This window comes from Artibeus jamaicensis, unplaced genomic scaffold (assembly GCF_021234435.1).
Source record: "Artibeus jamaicensis isolate MK-2021 breed Jamaican fruit bat unplaced genomic scaffold, CSHL_Jam_final contig_797, whole genome shotgun sequence".
Taxonomy (NCBI): Eukaryota; Metazoa; Chordata; class Mammalia; order Chiroptera; family Phyllostomidae; genus Artibeus; species Artibeus jamaicensis.
Window position 1 is genome coordinate 799006 of NW_026521977.1, and position 15827 is coordinate 814832.

A 15827-nucleotide genomic window follows, 5' to 3' on the forward strand; every position below is an offset into this window, starting at 1 on the left:
ACTCATGTCCCTACCCCAGTGCCATATAACATACACTACTCATCAGCAGGGGCCTTTCAACCGACAGGTGCCTTTGGTTCAGCCAGATTACCCCTCCGGTTTACATTTCTCTTTACCACAGCTAGTTACAGGAGCTATGACCTATGAACTGATTGGGGGACACCTATGACTGCTGTGCTGACCCTAGACATCCGCCCAAGACACAAAAAGGAGATACCACCTCACGTCTCTCAGCAGAATGACTCCCCAACAGACTACAAACTCTGAAACTCTGCTTGGCTTACAGTGAAATAAGCAACACAACCATTGGTCACGTTTCACTCAGCACTAGGTACAAGGTGCTACTATTCTAAGGACCTGACAATTAGGCCTCACAACCCTGAGCAATTTTACAGAAGAGGAACTAAGGCAGGAAGAGCTAAGTTAGTTCTCCGAGGCTGCACAGCTAGCAAGTGGCAGAGCCAGAATTTGACCCCCAACAGTCTAGGGCCCAGGCTTTCAACACTATTCTCACAGTGGACGACTCTCCCCCTAACACACAGGTTTGTCTCTGAGCACAACTGGCTCACTCAAAACTTCACAGGAGAAAGGGTCGGTCACAAACCACTGCCATTTTTCTCCACTGAGGGGAGGAGACAGTGATGGCAGTATTCATTCACAGCGTCAATCTAAGCCCACACCGCAGGACAAATAAGCAGTCCCTGCCTGTCAACCCAAGTTCTCCCAGAGTACCAAGTGAAACCCACCCTCCAGTGTCATAGCCCTGGCGGGCTCTCTAGCTCACGAAGGGCTGGTGCCTCTTTGCAAGTTGTTGCAGCCACAGCCTGTGCATCAGAGAACAAGTTCCCAACTCTCTAAGGTATGAGCACCAAGTAGAAACACTTCCTAGAATCTAGCTGATGGGATTTAAAAAATGTTACTCAAATATTTGAGAAAATGAAATGTATAAAATATTATACTTAATTCCATAGAACTTCAGAGGATCTAGTTGGAAAAAGAAGACAGAATACGGATGGAAACATACAATCCAAACCTCCCCCTATCAAGAAGTAGAAACTAGAGCCTAGAAAAGCTAAGTCACTTTCCCAGGATCACCTGGCCAGTCGCAGGTGGGGCCAGGACTAAAGCTCAGGTCTGCTGACTACCTGGCTGGGGCTCTTTCTACTGTGCATACAGACAAAGAAATTCACAGACGGGAGAGATCTCTAACAGCGGCGGCGGCAGCAGCAGCAATAGCTGCTGACTTACTGACAGCATATTTGTGCCAGGAACTAAGCTCAGTGCTTTGTATGAATACACTCATCTACCCCTACAACAAACCTTTGAGGTAGGCAACAAGACCCCCAAGTTATAGATGAAGACACCAAAGTTTACAGAGGTTAACTTGCTAGAGGTCCACAGATAGTAAGAAGAAGAGCCAGATGACAAGCCCCAGAGCTGGCTGCAGTGCCTGTACCCGAAGCTGGGGCTTGAGGTGTGCACAGATGGAACCCACGGAAGTGGAGGGAGGAGTGCTGCAGTGGTCTTCGTCCAGAGCAGGGAGAGCAGCTGGTAAAAGGCCTCCAGTGCCAGGTTAAGGAGGAGCCCTACGAGGGCTGGCCTGAAGGAAAGGGAGCCCGCAAGAGGCAGTGCTAATCTCTCATGACCGGGTAGGGTAAGCATCGTACCAGAAGACAATGCTGTGCTGTGATACTGCGTTGAGAAGGACCACCTCAGAGACTCTCCTGGGGTCTTGACAGAAAGATGAAGAAAGCGTGAAGTGGAAACGCCTACTAAAAGAAGAATCCGGTTTGCCTTTCCTAGCATGGTAACCCCAACCTGATGAGGAGATGCCAGCCTTACTGTCTTGAAAATGCTGCTCTAAGTTGGTAGTAATAATGGAATGCCCTGAATGTTTACTATGTGCCCTGCGGTAGGTGGAGATCCTTACAGATATCACTTCATATCATCTTTGCCACAACTCTAACAAGCTAAGTACTATTACTGTATCCATTTTACAGATGCCTCACAGAAAACTGCGGTTCAGAGATTAAATAACTTGCCCAAGATCACCCAGCTAGTAAATGGTAATATCAAGTCCTACGTGTAGGCCTGTTAGACCCCTGAGCTCCAGGTTTTAATCACTGCACTACACTGACTGTAAAATACTCCCATTAAGTGCAAATGGTCCCACCAGAGCCACTCAAAGGCAGCACCACACGCTCAGAGCATCTGGCTGAACAAACACGTCACAGGTTGACTCATTCAAAAGCAATCTATAAAACTCAGTTATCAGAACTCCATAAGGATGTTCCAAAACCCAAGTGAGCACACCAAAATTCAGCTCCTCCAGCAAAGCAAAGGGATCCTAAAACCTAGCTGACTTTATAGTTTTCTTTCCATTTTTCCCATTTCCCTCTTCCTATTACTCACTCCCTACACCCCATCCTTTGACACTCTCTGAGAAGCTTTGACACAGGTGAAGAACCTCTCAACCTCATATTTCCAATCCTTCAGTCGGCTCTCTTCCATCATTCAAACAGTGCTTTAAATCAGCATCTAAGAGTTGGACTCTCCTTTTTCCCAACCTAAAGCATGAGATGGTCATTAATCCTACCACCAAAACCCCAAACTTCAGCAGATCTAACTATATTTCTTCTCTCTTAATCACACGGACAGAGGCTCACACTGGGGAGGAAGTTGCCACATCATCTAACACAACATATATGGGGATGAGTCCCACACCTGATACTTTTTAGTTCCTGCCTGGCTCCTGGCCCTTGGCTCTTGGATCTTGGCCCTGATCCTCTGTGTTCAGTGACTAAATGGGTGAAGAGACCAAGAAAGCATAAGGGCACCAGAGATGCTGCCAAGCCCGAGAGCAAATGAACAGGATGTCAACTGCAATGCCAGCCACCACCATCTACCTCTGTGCTCCCAGTACTTGTTAGAACCTATACAACACCATCCCCTAAAGCCCCCTGGGGGCAAGCCAACCTTCTGCTCAATTGTAAAGGCCTCCCAGGTCTACCCGGGTACCCCCTCTAGCTATACCCCCACTACCCCTGAGAACCACCTTCTCTCAAGTCCTCCTCCCCATGGCCTCTCCCTTGTGTCTTTCCAGTAGCCTTCTACTGTTTCAGATCTTGATTCCCATAACCTTCCATTTTTCCCAAGTTTCCCAAACAGCCCTTCATTCACTGTGCTGCTTCCTATTGGTCCATCTTCAGTTCGCATACATACCCCCCTTCAGGGACTGGTCACACAGAACAAGGGTCTGGATCTTTGATAACCTGGGGTGGTTTCATAACAAACACTTAGGAACAGGTCAGCTTTGGTAGAGAAAGGCCTTCACACCCTAACTGCGTGTAATTCACCCTTTCTAGGGAAAGTGTAATCCCCACTCAGGTGGTTTGTGGACAAGAAGAATACTGTGATAATTTCAACAGCCCCTCCACAACAGTGTATCAGAGACAAAAAAAATAAGAGAAGAGATCTTTGGAAAAACCTTTCAATACTGTAGTCTAGACTCATTTAACATCTTCCTCTCCCCTCCACATGCATGTGCACATGCACACACACACAGGAGTTTTCTAGGGTCTTTGGCTAGAAACAGAGACCCCAGATTTCCTCAATCAGACAACATGATGAGGCACATTCCCCTAAAACAGATGACAGATGTGCCCAGCATTTTCCCCCACCCACCTGAGACCCATGTACGCAGTATCTCTTCCCAGCATGAAACAGATGCACAGCGTCCCCCTCCCCGCCCCCAGAAGAAGGCACTCACTAATTCAAGTTTTCCCACAGGCTTTAAAGAGAAATCCCTGCAGACTATACCAGATGGTCTTTTTTTTTTTTTCTTTCATGCCCTCCTGGCCCCTTCTCCACTTTCCATGGTCCCTCTAACTCAAAGAACTCAATTATCTGCCAGCAGATTTCCCCTCCCCCTCTCCCAGCCTGCCCTAAACATCCTCTCCTCCCCAGCCAATGAAGAACACAGAAGGGGGGCTGACCCAGGACTCTGCAGGGCGGCTGCCTGGCCTCCTGCAGGCTCCCATACATGTTCCCTCTGCTCAGCTGCCTCAGAAGACTCTCTTAGGCCCAACTCTGGAAATCAGGAGTCTCTTAGGTAACAGCTAAGAGAAGCACCAGGAAGGCATGCTCTTCAATCTCTCAGTCCCACCTGCCTACAGAGAGGTGCTTTGGAAGGCCCAGGACTCAGCCCCCTCCCACATCCCTCAGGTACCAAGCAGGCCTCCCCAAAATCATTCTCAGAATCAGAGGAGGTGGGGAGTGGAACACAGTCTCTCTTAGTTCCAGGCCAGAAGTGCAGCCATGATATCTGGAGTTTGGGGTGCCCCTCCCAACTGTACACCCAAGCCCTTCATTCTAGGAGCAGGAGCAGCGCCAGCAGAATAAAGGATGCTCTTGACCTGTCCTCCAAGGTATTTCAAAGATTCAACTCCCTTGGGTCACTGATCAGCCTAATTTTAGCGAGAGGGAGCTCAGGGAGAGAGTGTGCAGCAAGGGGAGTAGAGGAAGGGGAAGAGAGAGAATGAGAACAGGAATGTTACTTTTCAATCCTTAAGGAATATGGAGGGATCCAAGTTGTGACTCAGTTCTGGGAAGCTGGGTTGACCAGGAGTGGGGAGCAGCTGCAGCCCCAGTCTAAGCTGTAGACAACTTCCCCTGGGGCCTTAGAAGCTGCCGTGACGTGATTCACCTGGAAAAAGGCCTCTGTTTAAAAAAAAAAAAAAAATGTGCCTGCCTGGGTCTTTCTAGGGGCTTCTTCCTGGCCACCACGCCAGGGCATGGCTGGCGGGTTTTCCCCTGTCTGACAACAAAAGCTGAGGCCCATCCCATGGGTGCACGTCCCCTCCCTGGGTTCCCACCTAGTATACCAGGAGCCCCACCAATTCCCTGAGAACAGATCTCAGATGCCCTTGATGGCGTCACCCCTCCCCTGCACCTCTGTGCCTTGGCACAGTCCCACGGCCTATCAAGTATCTCTGCCCTTGGAATTCCCACTTCCTTGTTTCTTTCTTTCTTGTTTCCCTCTAAGCTGCAGCCACAGGAGTTCATGAAAGAGCTACCCAGCCCCCAAGGGCTCTGGCAGAGCAGTAACTCTTCCTGCCAGTTGAAGCTCTGCCTTTCCAGCCCAGAATGGAGGAGACAGGCCTTTGTGCCCTCTCTGAGCCGCTTCTCCAGCAGGACCAAGCAGGAGAAAGGAACGAGCCCTGCCAACCAGGAGCCTCTGCTCCAGCTACTGAAATGTAGGGCATCGTAACTGCCAGCTAGCAGTGGGGCATGGTGAAAGCACAGGGTCCCCTGGAAGCCCTCTCCTCTGTACTGAAACTCAAGTCAAGTGACCTCAGGAAGGGTCCTCTCTGAAGGGTCGTTCCCGAGGCTCAAAGTCTGCAGTGAACACCACTCTTTCTAAACTTCACAACCCCAGAAAGCACCACTTTTTCCTTTAACATTTTAAAGAAGTCTTCTAAGGTTTTTCTCACTTTTATTTATAAATGCAGAAGAGATTAGGGTACTTTAAAAAGCAGAGAGGCAAAGTGACTTTCCAGAGGAGCATTGGGCCATCCTTCAAATTTCAATTCATCTTACACTATATAGGACTTGACTTATTTAAAACTGCTTTCATGGAAAATATCCCATTGCTCCTCCCAATAATCCTGTGAAATAGTTTTATCATTATTTCCATCACAGAGCTACTAAATCTGAAGGTCAGACAGGTTGAGGGATTTGCCCAGGTCCACCTTGAGAACCTGGCCAGGGACTCAAGTCTCCTAACCCCAAACCCATCATTTGTCTGCAACACCCAAAGAAAGGTCACCTGCTAGCCTCTGTCCATATGAGGGGGCAACAGAATCAGAGAAGCCCCACCCACAACCACATGAGTGGAGAGGAACTGCCACCCTGGACCTGCACTGCCCACCGCCATGCAGTAGGGCCTCCACCTCACACCCTGCGACTTTAGTCCCAACCAACAGTGTTCTGCTGTATCCCCCCAGTAAAACACATTTCACCCAAGCAGGGGATCCCTGAAGTAAAAAGATGCCTTGTTTCAGAAGAGGCCCATCTGAGGTCCAGGGCCACTAAGCTCACCCTCGAGGACCCTCAGGCCACAACATCCGTGTGCACACGTGCACATTCAGGAGCCCGGAGTGGGGATGGCCAGTGCTTTCATTGGCGAGCTGACCCGGAGTGGAGCAGAAGGCCCCCTCATTGTTTGCCAGAATACAAAAGACATTCTGTTCAGAAAGTTCAAGAAGAAAAACCGAAGAGCCAGGAAGGCAGCTGTTCCTTCACCCCACAGAGAAACCAAAGTTGCCTGAGGTCCAGGAGTGAGTTTAAGATGGAGCATGGCTGAGGCAGAGGCACACCTCCTGACGGGTGTCCACTGCAGGGAGCATCCACTGCATTTGTCCTCCTGAGACCTCAGGCAACCTAGCTCCCCCTTCGCCTAGGAAAGTGCCCTCCTGACTGAGTCTCCACTCCTAGGCCACATTGTGAGCTCCCCACACGCAACACCGGTAGGTCAGAACAAGTTTTACTGAAACAGAGGACAAACAGGGCAGGGGCACATTGCATGCTCTGAGATCTGGTTAAAACATTAACCCAAGGGTTCCATCGGCACAACCCCAGCACCTCATGTCTCCTCAGGCAGCCTAGCTCTCAGCAGCTGCTGCTGAGAACTCACTCACAAATCTGGATAAGAAACCTCTTTGCAGGCCCTCCAAGACAAGACCCGCCCCCTACCTCCCCCCACCCCCATATATCTTTACAGAAAGCCTGTGATGGACCTTATTAATGAGAGAGGATAGTCTGCTTCTTACCGAGCTACATGGGAGGGGGAGGGAGAGACAGACAGACAGACAGACTGGGAGGCACACACATGGGCACACACACACCCCAGACCCCAGTGTAGATATCCCTGAGACAGTCCCTCTGTCCTGGTAATTGCTCCAGAGAGACCCGGAACTCCCCACAGGCTCCTAGCTGAGTTAATTAACATTTTTTTCATTGCAGGTCAAACACAGCAGCATCGAGAGACAAAACAGACAGTGTTCACTAGAACAAACCTAGTCACTCAAAGACACTGGAGTTTCCACATAAGAACTACAAACACAACGCCAGAGTGATGAGAACTCTTTTTCTCTATACCAGAGTCTTTCTGTAAAATATCCTAAGCCTTTGTTCTAAATAAAAGTAAGATGATTTCTATAGTGAAGTCTGAACACTTCAGGTTCAGCGAAAGTGAGATCAGCTAGACTTGCAAAGTCAAGAAAATTGGCTGTACCCCTCCTCCTTAAGCTAATAGAATCCAACTGTTGGAGCATGACATCATTCCTGAGCCCCAAACCCTGAGCAGAAAGTACAGACACTCGCCTGCCTCCCAGAAAACAGCCCACGATGACGATGGCCAGGAAAGGAGGAAAAACAATCCAAGCCCAGGCTGACCTTACCTGAAAGTCCCGGTGCTTTCCTGCCCACTCCATTCTCGGCAGAGTTTGGCTCACACCACAGTCTGTTAGGGAGCCCAGGGCCCCAAATCCACTCACTTAGCTCTGATACCTGCTGCGAGCTTCCCACAGCTCCTTCCTCTGACCTTTCGTGGTGCTCCTTCCAGCCAAATGAGCAGAGCTCGGCTAACTGGCCAGGCCAGTTGTCATGGAGACCCTGTTCTCGCCAGCACTAGCTCGTGCGCGCTCGCTTGCGCCCTCTCCCTCCCTCTCTCTCTCTCCCTCCCTCCCTCTCTCTCTTTCTCTCTCTCTCAGTTCTGGGAGGCTTCCATGAAACAGCACTGTCTTTTGATCAGCTCGGTTTTTGCATGCATTCCACTCCTCCTACCTCCCTTCCAGTCAAACAAGGGCTCTGGGCTGCTCCTGGGAACTTGCTTAAACAGCTCAGAGGGGAGAAGGGAGAAGACAGTCAGTGGACTTGTTTTCCTCCCCTCCAGTGTCTCCCTTTTTTTTTTTTTAATAACTTGGAAGAATCCCACGGCAGGGGGTCGGGGGGAGCTGTAGCACTAGGAGGGAAAGCAAGCCCTTTCTCTGGGTCCTGGAGTATGGTGCTAGACGAACCCAGACACACTGCCTTGACTTGTTTGTGCACTTGGGATTTTCCAGGCAGCAGCTGAGGCGGAAATGCATTCACATCCCAAGAGCTCGTCTGGACTGGCCTCTCTGCTTACCTTGCTGCCTGCCCAGGTGGTGGCGATGGCTTTAACCAGTGCAGGGACTCACGGTACTAGTGCTGGTGCCCAAGCAGTCTCTCATCTTCCTGTAATGGAGAGGAAAGACACTAGGTCAGGACCAGTTAGAGTCCTGGGCAAGTCCAGAGTCATAGCCCAAGCAACAAAGGTGATACAGCTACATTCTCACCTCTCTTCCCTGCTCTGGGCCTGCAGCTAAAGCCCAGGCCTCTGGTGAGCTGCCTTCATGACCAGGAAGAGTACCACCCCTGTCCAAGAGCTGGCACAGTACACAGGAACAGCAGGCTCTCTAAGTTTAATCCCCCGGGTGTATTTATGCATTTATGTGCACTATTTTGTTTGATCTTCAGAACCTTTTGAAATACATTGGATAGGTATTATTGCCATTTTATAGATGGGAAAACTGAGGTTCAGAGAGATCAAACCTTTAGACCACAGTTACAAAGCTAGTTGTGCAGTCAAAAAGTGGAGGTAGTCTGCTGCCCCCTAGTCCAGTGCACTTTCCACTAAAGTACAGTGCCATCTAATCATACAAACTAACAACTTTTTAATTACCAGTTATGAAATACAAGGCAGGGTTCCCAGGGGAAGGTCGGGGATCTTTCTGAATGGTGGTGAGATAGGCCAGACCACCATCCTTATAGTCTGAAGACTCTTATGATAGGATCTACGAGATATGGAAGGATGGGTGCACATTTCAGAGGAAAAAAGTCCTGCCCTGTAGCTATAAATTATCTTACTTTTTCCCCAAAATACATACACAAATCTTGGCTCACCTGGTCAACACAATAGGCCTGAGAGTTAGGGCTGATATCATTGTACTAATTTATCAGATTTTTAAAAATCTGAAATACAGGTCAAATGACTTGCCCAAGGTCACAGAACCAGATGATATCAAATCCAGAAATCATACCCGAGCCTTTCTACTCTCTCCCATGTATATTGAGCACAGCAGTCCAAGAGCACCAGGCAGAGCAGGAATCAGAAGAACTTGGCAGTGTCTGGCTCCACCACTAGCCCCATGCCCTTGGGCAAAGTCATCCAACCTCCAGTTCCCATCTGCAAAGCCTCTCACAACTGAGAGGGCTGAGGTGAACACAAAGAGAGATAATGTGTGAAAGCATTCTCCTTAAATCAGGCACTGAGCTAGGAATGTCATTCATCTCAGCTGCTCTTCACCACAGACAAACAACAAAAACCTGGAACAGTCATCATCCCCCCCAAGAAGAGCACAAAAAGCCTCAAAGGGGGTACACACCCAGTCACCACTGAAATGCCCAATCTGACCCAAGTGCTAGCTCAGGAATCCCTCATCATGTCTCAAGTATACAAAGAGAGGATGAAACGGCAAGTTAAGACCAACAAACACCTCCAGTCTCTCCGTCTTCCCACTCCCAACAGCATCCCTCTGCTCTTTTCCTGACTCTCAAAATGCATATTCCACTTGCCCTATCTTCCTACTGAGAAAGCAGAGGTGATGCCCATCCATTTCTAAAATAAGATATTATTCACAGTTTTAATATTATCACCACGATTTACTGAGCACCTGCCATGTGTCAGGCATTTTTCCAAGAAGTGAGGGGGGCCAGGGGCCAGGGCCAAGCTGATATAAGTCAGTATTTAAAACAATCTAAACTTCAAAAATCCCTCCAGATCAGACACAGAATGCAGGCCATGCTCCCCCTAGTGGCGGATGGAATTATACAGGTTCCCTAGAGCCAGTCTGCAGCCAGTGGAGACTCAGGAAGTGCCCCAAGCAGAACTGGAATCCCTGCTTGGGGTGCTGCTGTTGTGTCTGAGCTCCTTGAAATGGGCGGAGCCAGTGGACAGCTGAATCCTTCTGCTGCTTCTATGAGGCTGGATTCAGACCAAACCTACTTGTCCTGTCTCGAAGGATAGGGCTTTAAACAGCCTTCAGTGCCATGCTTGTACCAAAACCCTGGGAGACATCCATCTCCCTACCTCTCTCTCCCCTCATCTAATCCATTTACCAATTTCAAGGAATTCTACTTCCAAAATGTGTCTTTTACCTGTCCATTTTTCTGCACCTCTACTGCCACCCAAGTCCCTTTCCTTAATTATTGCAAAAACCTCCTAATTGCCACAGCTTCCACTCCCTTCTCCACGGAGCTGTCTGAATTACCTTTTACACCAGAGCCTGTCATTTCCCACCGCACTTAGGATAAAAATCTAACTTCTTACCTGACCTATGAGGCTCAGAACAATCCTTCTCCAGCCTCCTCTAAATATGTTTCCTGCCCTCCCCCTCTGTATGCTAGCTACACAAGCCTTTCTGTAGTTCCCCAAAACTCCCAGGTTTTTTTTTTTGTTTGTTTTTTTTTGCCATTCCCCTTTGCCTGGGACACTCCCCACACCCTAGTCTTTGCCTGGCTGACTTACTCACCGTGCCTTGACTTGCCTCACCTGCTCGGACAGCTCCTGCATGATCCTCCAATCTAAACAAAAACTCATCCTTCACAGCACTCACCATAATTTGTTATTGGGTATCTGTGCAATTTTTGTTTAATGTCAGCCTTCCCCCATGATTCCTTAGGAGCAGAAACGTGGACTGTTTTTTGGTGAGCACCACATTTTCTACATTCAGTACAGGGACCACCTCACAGCTGGCACTCAGTAAATATTTGCTACATGGATGCGGAAAAAACCATCTTTTCCTGTCTTACAGGAAGAAGCAGCTTAGAACAGCTATTTCATGTCACTCATTGTATTTTTTCATAGACTAACAAACTGTAATTACATCTCCTTTCCTCATGTGTCCTGCTTATTGGCTTAACCAAAAATTCCTGTAAAGTCTCCCTGTGGTTTGTTTCCCAGAACTTCACTCGTAAGGTCACTCTTCTGGGGACGTGCTCCAGGGTTTTACAGCCTCTCCCATTACCACAGTGTCCACTCACAGGCGCTCCACCGCCAGTGTCACTGCCAAACCAAGCAGGACGCAGCAACAGCCCAGATCCCACAGATGAGAATGTCTTCTCGAGTCTGCTCCAATCCGGGACAAAAACACTTTCTCTCACCTTCACTGTGCAAGTCACTGTGCTTACAGAAAATATGTTGTTACTTAAATTTAAAAAGTTAAAAAGACCCTGGCTGGGTGGTTCCATTGGTTGAAGCATCATCCCAAACACCAAAAGGCTGTGGGTCTGATTCCCAGTCAGAGCACACATACCTAGATCATGGGTTCGATCTCTGGTTGGGGCACATAGGGGAGGGAACCAATCAGTATTTTAAAATTTGGAGATTGATGTAAAAGGTTTGAAAAAATGTTTCTCCATTACTAAAATACATTTTGAAAATTTATTTCAAATAAATTTTCTCCAGTCTTATCTGGAGGGTGGAGATAATGAGGCGCAAATAACAGCGCGAGCAACGTGATTAAGTCCAACCCCCTCTCAGGAGATACAGTTCCATCTAAGCCCGAGGCCCTTTCTGGCTTCATCTCCTGCCCACTCCCCCTGCCGCTGCCACCACCCCATTATAGGCACAACACAGCATGTCACCCCGGGCTCTGAGAAGGGCATGCTCCCTCTCCCTCTCCACCCCTGTCACACTGTGACCTTCCTCTGAGGGCTTCTCCTTCCCCAACCAGCAAAACCTGGTTGCCTTCAAGGCCACACCCAGTTAACACCTCCTCTGTGAAATATTTCTTGATCTCCTGGCAGGATCTGTTTGTCTATTTGGCAAGGCCACAGTAGTTGGAAGGTGTATTTGTTATGGTATTTACATCACTTTATCACCGTTACTTGTACCCCTGTCCCCCTCACAGTCATGAAACCCTTGAGGTCTGTCCACTATAGTATTTCACTCGCAGTGGAAAACTAATTAATGTGTGTGGGATAAATGAATCCCTAAAAAAGACTTTGAAAAACAAAAACAGAAACAGTTGTCCTCTCCATAAGATGAGAGAATTTCAGTGGACAGACTTATATTACACCAACTTGGTACATGTAAGACTTTGTAATAGATTCTAGACTTGGTCACTAGAAGAATTAATCATATTTTGTCTCTTTAAAAACAACTGAAATTCTGTTGAAAACACAGAACACAGGAGCAGAGTAAATCTTTTAAAGTCACTCATCACTTTTTAGTCAAAGGAAGAATCAAGAAAAGTCAGCTATTTAATACTACTGGTTTGCCCTGGCTGGTGTGGCTCAGTGGACTGAGCACTGGCCTGCGAACTAAAGGGTCACTGATTCAATTCCCAGTCAGGGCACATGCCTGGGTTGCAGGCCAGGTCCCCAGTTGGGGGCACATGAGAGGCAACCACACACAGATGTTTCTCTCCCTCTCTTTCTTTCTCCCTTCCCCTCTCTCTAAAATAAATAAATAATCTTTAAAAAATACTACTGGTTGGATGTTAGAATGCCTAGGGGAGGCAATATGCCATCAGATACCTCTGGGGAGCCTCGCCCCCGATGCCCACCAGGTCGGGGTCCAGCAGCATCTCCCCTGAAGTCATCCAGTTCCACCCACGTCATCATGAATCAGTGTGGGTCCTGCCCAGTTCTCTTATACTGGACTCTGGCTGCCAGGTGAGCAGGCAGGCTTTGTACAAAAACCCTTTTAGGGTTTTCCATTTTTTCTTCTCCACCTCTGAGAGGCAATATGGGGGGGGGGGGTTAAAAACCCAGAAACAGAGAGTGGCACACTGGAACCCAGGTCCTATTTTCTAGGGTAGGGACAGCTTGAGCAAGTCCCTGTGCCCCTTAGGACCTCAGCTTTTTCCTGCATATAATGAGAGGGCTGTTGGAACTAGCTGTTCTCCAACGGTCCTTCTAGCTTGAATGTTCTACTGCACTGTTCTATTCCAGTCACCTAGTCCTGCTGCTTTTTGAATAAGTTCATGCAGCAGCAGGAGCTTGTTTTAGAGCCTCCATCTACACCTTTCAGCCGTGCCCTTGACCTAGGGCTCTGGAGACATCTGCCTGGAATCAGACACAAGACTGTCACTAACTAAAGGCTGCCTTTTCTAGAGGAAAAGATGGCAGACTCAGGCTTCCTGCCAAGGGAAGACTGGGGAGAGGAGAAAGGCACCAACCACAGGAGGGAAAAATTAGGAAAAGGCCTGGGAAGTGCCTGGGAGAAGACTGAGGCTCTGCCAGGGGCTCACTGCTAGCCATCGTCCAAAACAAAGCCACCTTTGCAAAGCAGAAGAACTGGTAACACATAAGTCCTGCTGGAAGGCAGTCTGCCTATTGCAAATCAAGCAGTCTCTTCATGGGTATTATAAGGTCTTTGAACCGACAAAACAAATGTCTCCCTCCAGATGGCAATCCCAGCCCCCTCTGTCTGAGAGCCACATCTGGCAGGACCTCCAACGAGCTGGCCACTGCTACACATACTTGCTTGCACAGCCTTCCTGGGAAAATAGAGAAATGTCCATTGTACGCACAAGTCCTGGCATTTATGGATGGGAACTCTCCCAGGGCCTTGCCTTAATCTCACCTGACTCCCACTCATCTCTCACCCCTCACTCTTCAAAGTATACCCCCCAACCAATTGTAAGGCTGTGAACTAGAGAAGTGTGGGTTCAGCCTATAATTATCCTATAAGAGATCCCACTTCCCGGTGGTGAAACAGTTGATGAACATCTTCAGGCCAGGCTGAGTATGATGTCCTTCAGTCTGCCAGCCTTCCAGCCCTAGTTCACCTCCCCTCAGTTCACAACCTTCCACAGGAAACTCAAAGTTCCGGTCCCCAGGGCCCAAGGTACTCAGTGGCTTGATCCAGCCTCTTGGAGTATCTGTCACAACACTCATCTAATGCTGACTTCCTAGAATTTCTCAAATCCACAGGCCCCTAACCACTGCCCTTGTTAAGTCCAAGCATTTTAATAGTTGGCCACATACACACAGTCTTGGGGCAAGCATAGACTGCACCGGGGAGGCCCCTACAAAAATACCATTTTACCCATTCAGAATGGGTTTCTCATGCTTACTTGGCTTAGAACTTTGAGCTCGACCAAGATGTTTTTTTAATTATTATTTTACTATTTTACTGATTTTAGAGAGAGGAAGGAAGAGAGAGAAACATTGATCTATTGTTCCATCTACCCATGCATCCATTGGTTGCCTCCTGTATGTGCCTTGACCAGGGATTGAACCCACAGCCCTGGCATATCAGGATGATGCTCCAGTCAACTGAGCTACCCAACCAAGACTCAACCAAGATCATAATCTGTCACAACCAAAGCTGCAGAATGAGGAGGCAGGGTACAAAGTAGGAGGAAAAGACATGAGAAATAAAAAGAACAGGGACTCAAATGGCTCTTCCATGATATAACCAAGAAAATCCCTTGAGCCTGGAAAAGGAGTACATCACAAAATAAGCTCTGGGTCAAGCTGGGGAATGTGGACCCAGACTGTGTCCCCTCTATGCCATCTCCCTGATTTCCTCCAGCTGGACTGGGTCCTCTACCTCTACCCCAGCCTTCCCCGGAGCAGTCTGCTACTCCAGTGTCAGCTGTGCTCGCTGCCTTGTGTTTTGGTGCATCAAGGCTAATTCACCCTAATTCTCCCTCTAGCCTCTAATAGTCTTCAGGAAGAACTACTATGTCTTAATTCTGAATCCTGGTTTGGAACTCTCTGCACCAAGAACAATTAATGAAGTTTTAATATATGAACTAAAGAAACCAACCAACCAGCTACTCAATCTAATTAATAAGAGATCAACAATATCACCATAGAACCTAAACCATTTGGTGCTTAGCACCCAGAGTGGTCCAGGGTTTTCAAGATACAGTATACATACAAGATGAGCACAAGTGGTACATGGACAAATATTTTTTTAAGTTTTCAGTATTTTTATATTTTTTAATGTGCGTAAGAAAAAAGATAACCCCAGCTATTAACCCCATTTTCACTGATCTCATTGATTAAACCAATGCTAAAGAAGGTATATAAGTTTTTTATTTGCTTTTAGTACTGTTTTGCTAAAATCAATGGGCAAAAGTTTAAAGAGAAACAGGATACTTGCTATGTGTCTCTTCCAGAATATGTATTAACTACAATGGCAGAAATCGTGAACTTGGCAGTGGAGAAAGCTGTGGTGTTCTTCCCCAAAGTCCATAACCTCAATCTAATCATGAGGAAAAAATCAAACATACCTAACTTGAGGCATGTCATATAAAGTGCCTGCCCAGCATGCCTCAAAAGTGTCAAGGTTATAAAAACAAAGACAGACTGAGGAACTGTCACAGACAGGAGGAGACCAAAAGACACACCAACTAAATTCAAGGGGGAATCCTGGATGAGGCAGATCCTAGAACAGAAGAAGGACCTTAGTGGGAAAAACTAATAAAATCCAAATCAAGTCTCTAGTTAACTAAGTTTATGTTTATATTACACCCTCTGATAACTGTGCCACAGTTACCTAAGATTAGGGGAAGTGTCTTTGCAACTGCTCTGCAAATCTAAAATTACTTAAAAATAAAAAGCTTTCAAAAAGCCAACTTAAAGATAAATAAATAAATAAAAGTACATATGGTACAAATCATAAAGGTGGGCAGCGGTTACTAGAGTAGTCACCCTTCACACTCTAAATCCTAGAAAAGCTGCTCTCGGAATGAGAACTGTGGATGTAGAATATTTAGTAAAATAGG

At 47.6% G+C, this 15827-nt stretch overlaps 1 protein-coding gene across 5 annotated transcripts in view; it reads right to left on the reverse strand.

Annotated features, from left to right (window-relative positions):
• The window catches only part of DENND2B (DENN domain containing 2B), a 163706-nt gene that overhangs the window by 102636 nt on the left and 45243 nt on the right, over nucleotides 1-15827 (reverse strand). For 2 of the 5 annotated variants that reach the window (XM_037133821.2, XM_053673160.1), the window contains exon 2: nucleotides 8189-8277. The exons of 1 other annotated variant lie outside the window; for it this stretch is intronic. The gene's annotated coding sequence lies outside the window, so the exon portion shown is untranslated. Of the gene's footprint in view, nucleotides 1-7460; nucleotides 7705-8188; nucleotides 8278-15827 lie in introns of those variants that run through there. 2 more of the 5 variants (XM_037133825.2, XM_037133820.2) reach the window with 2 other exon arrangements.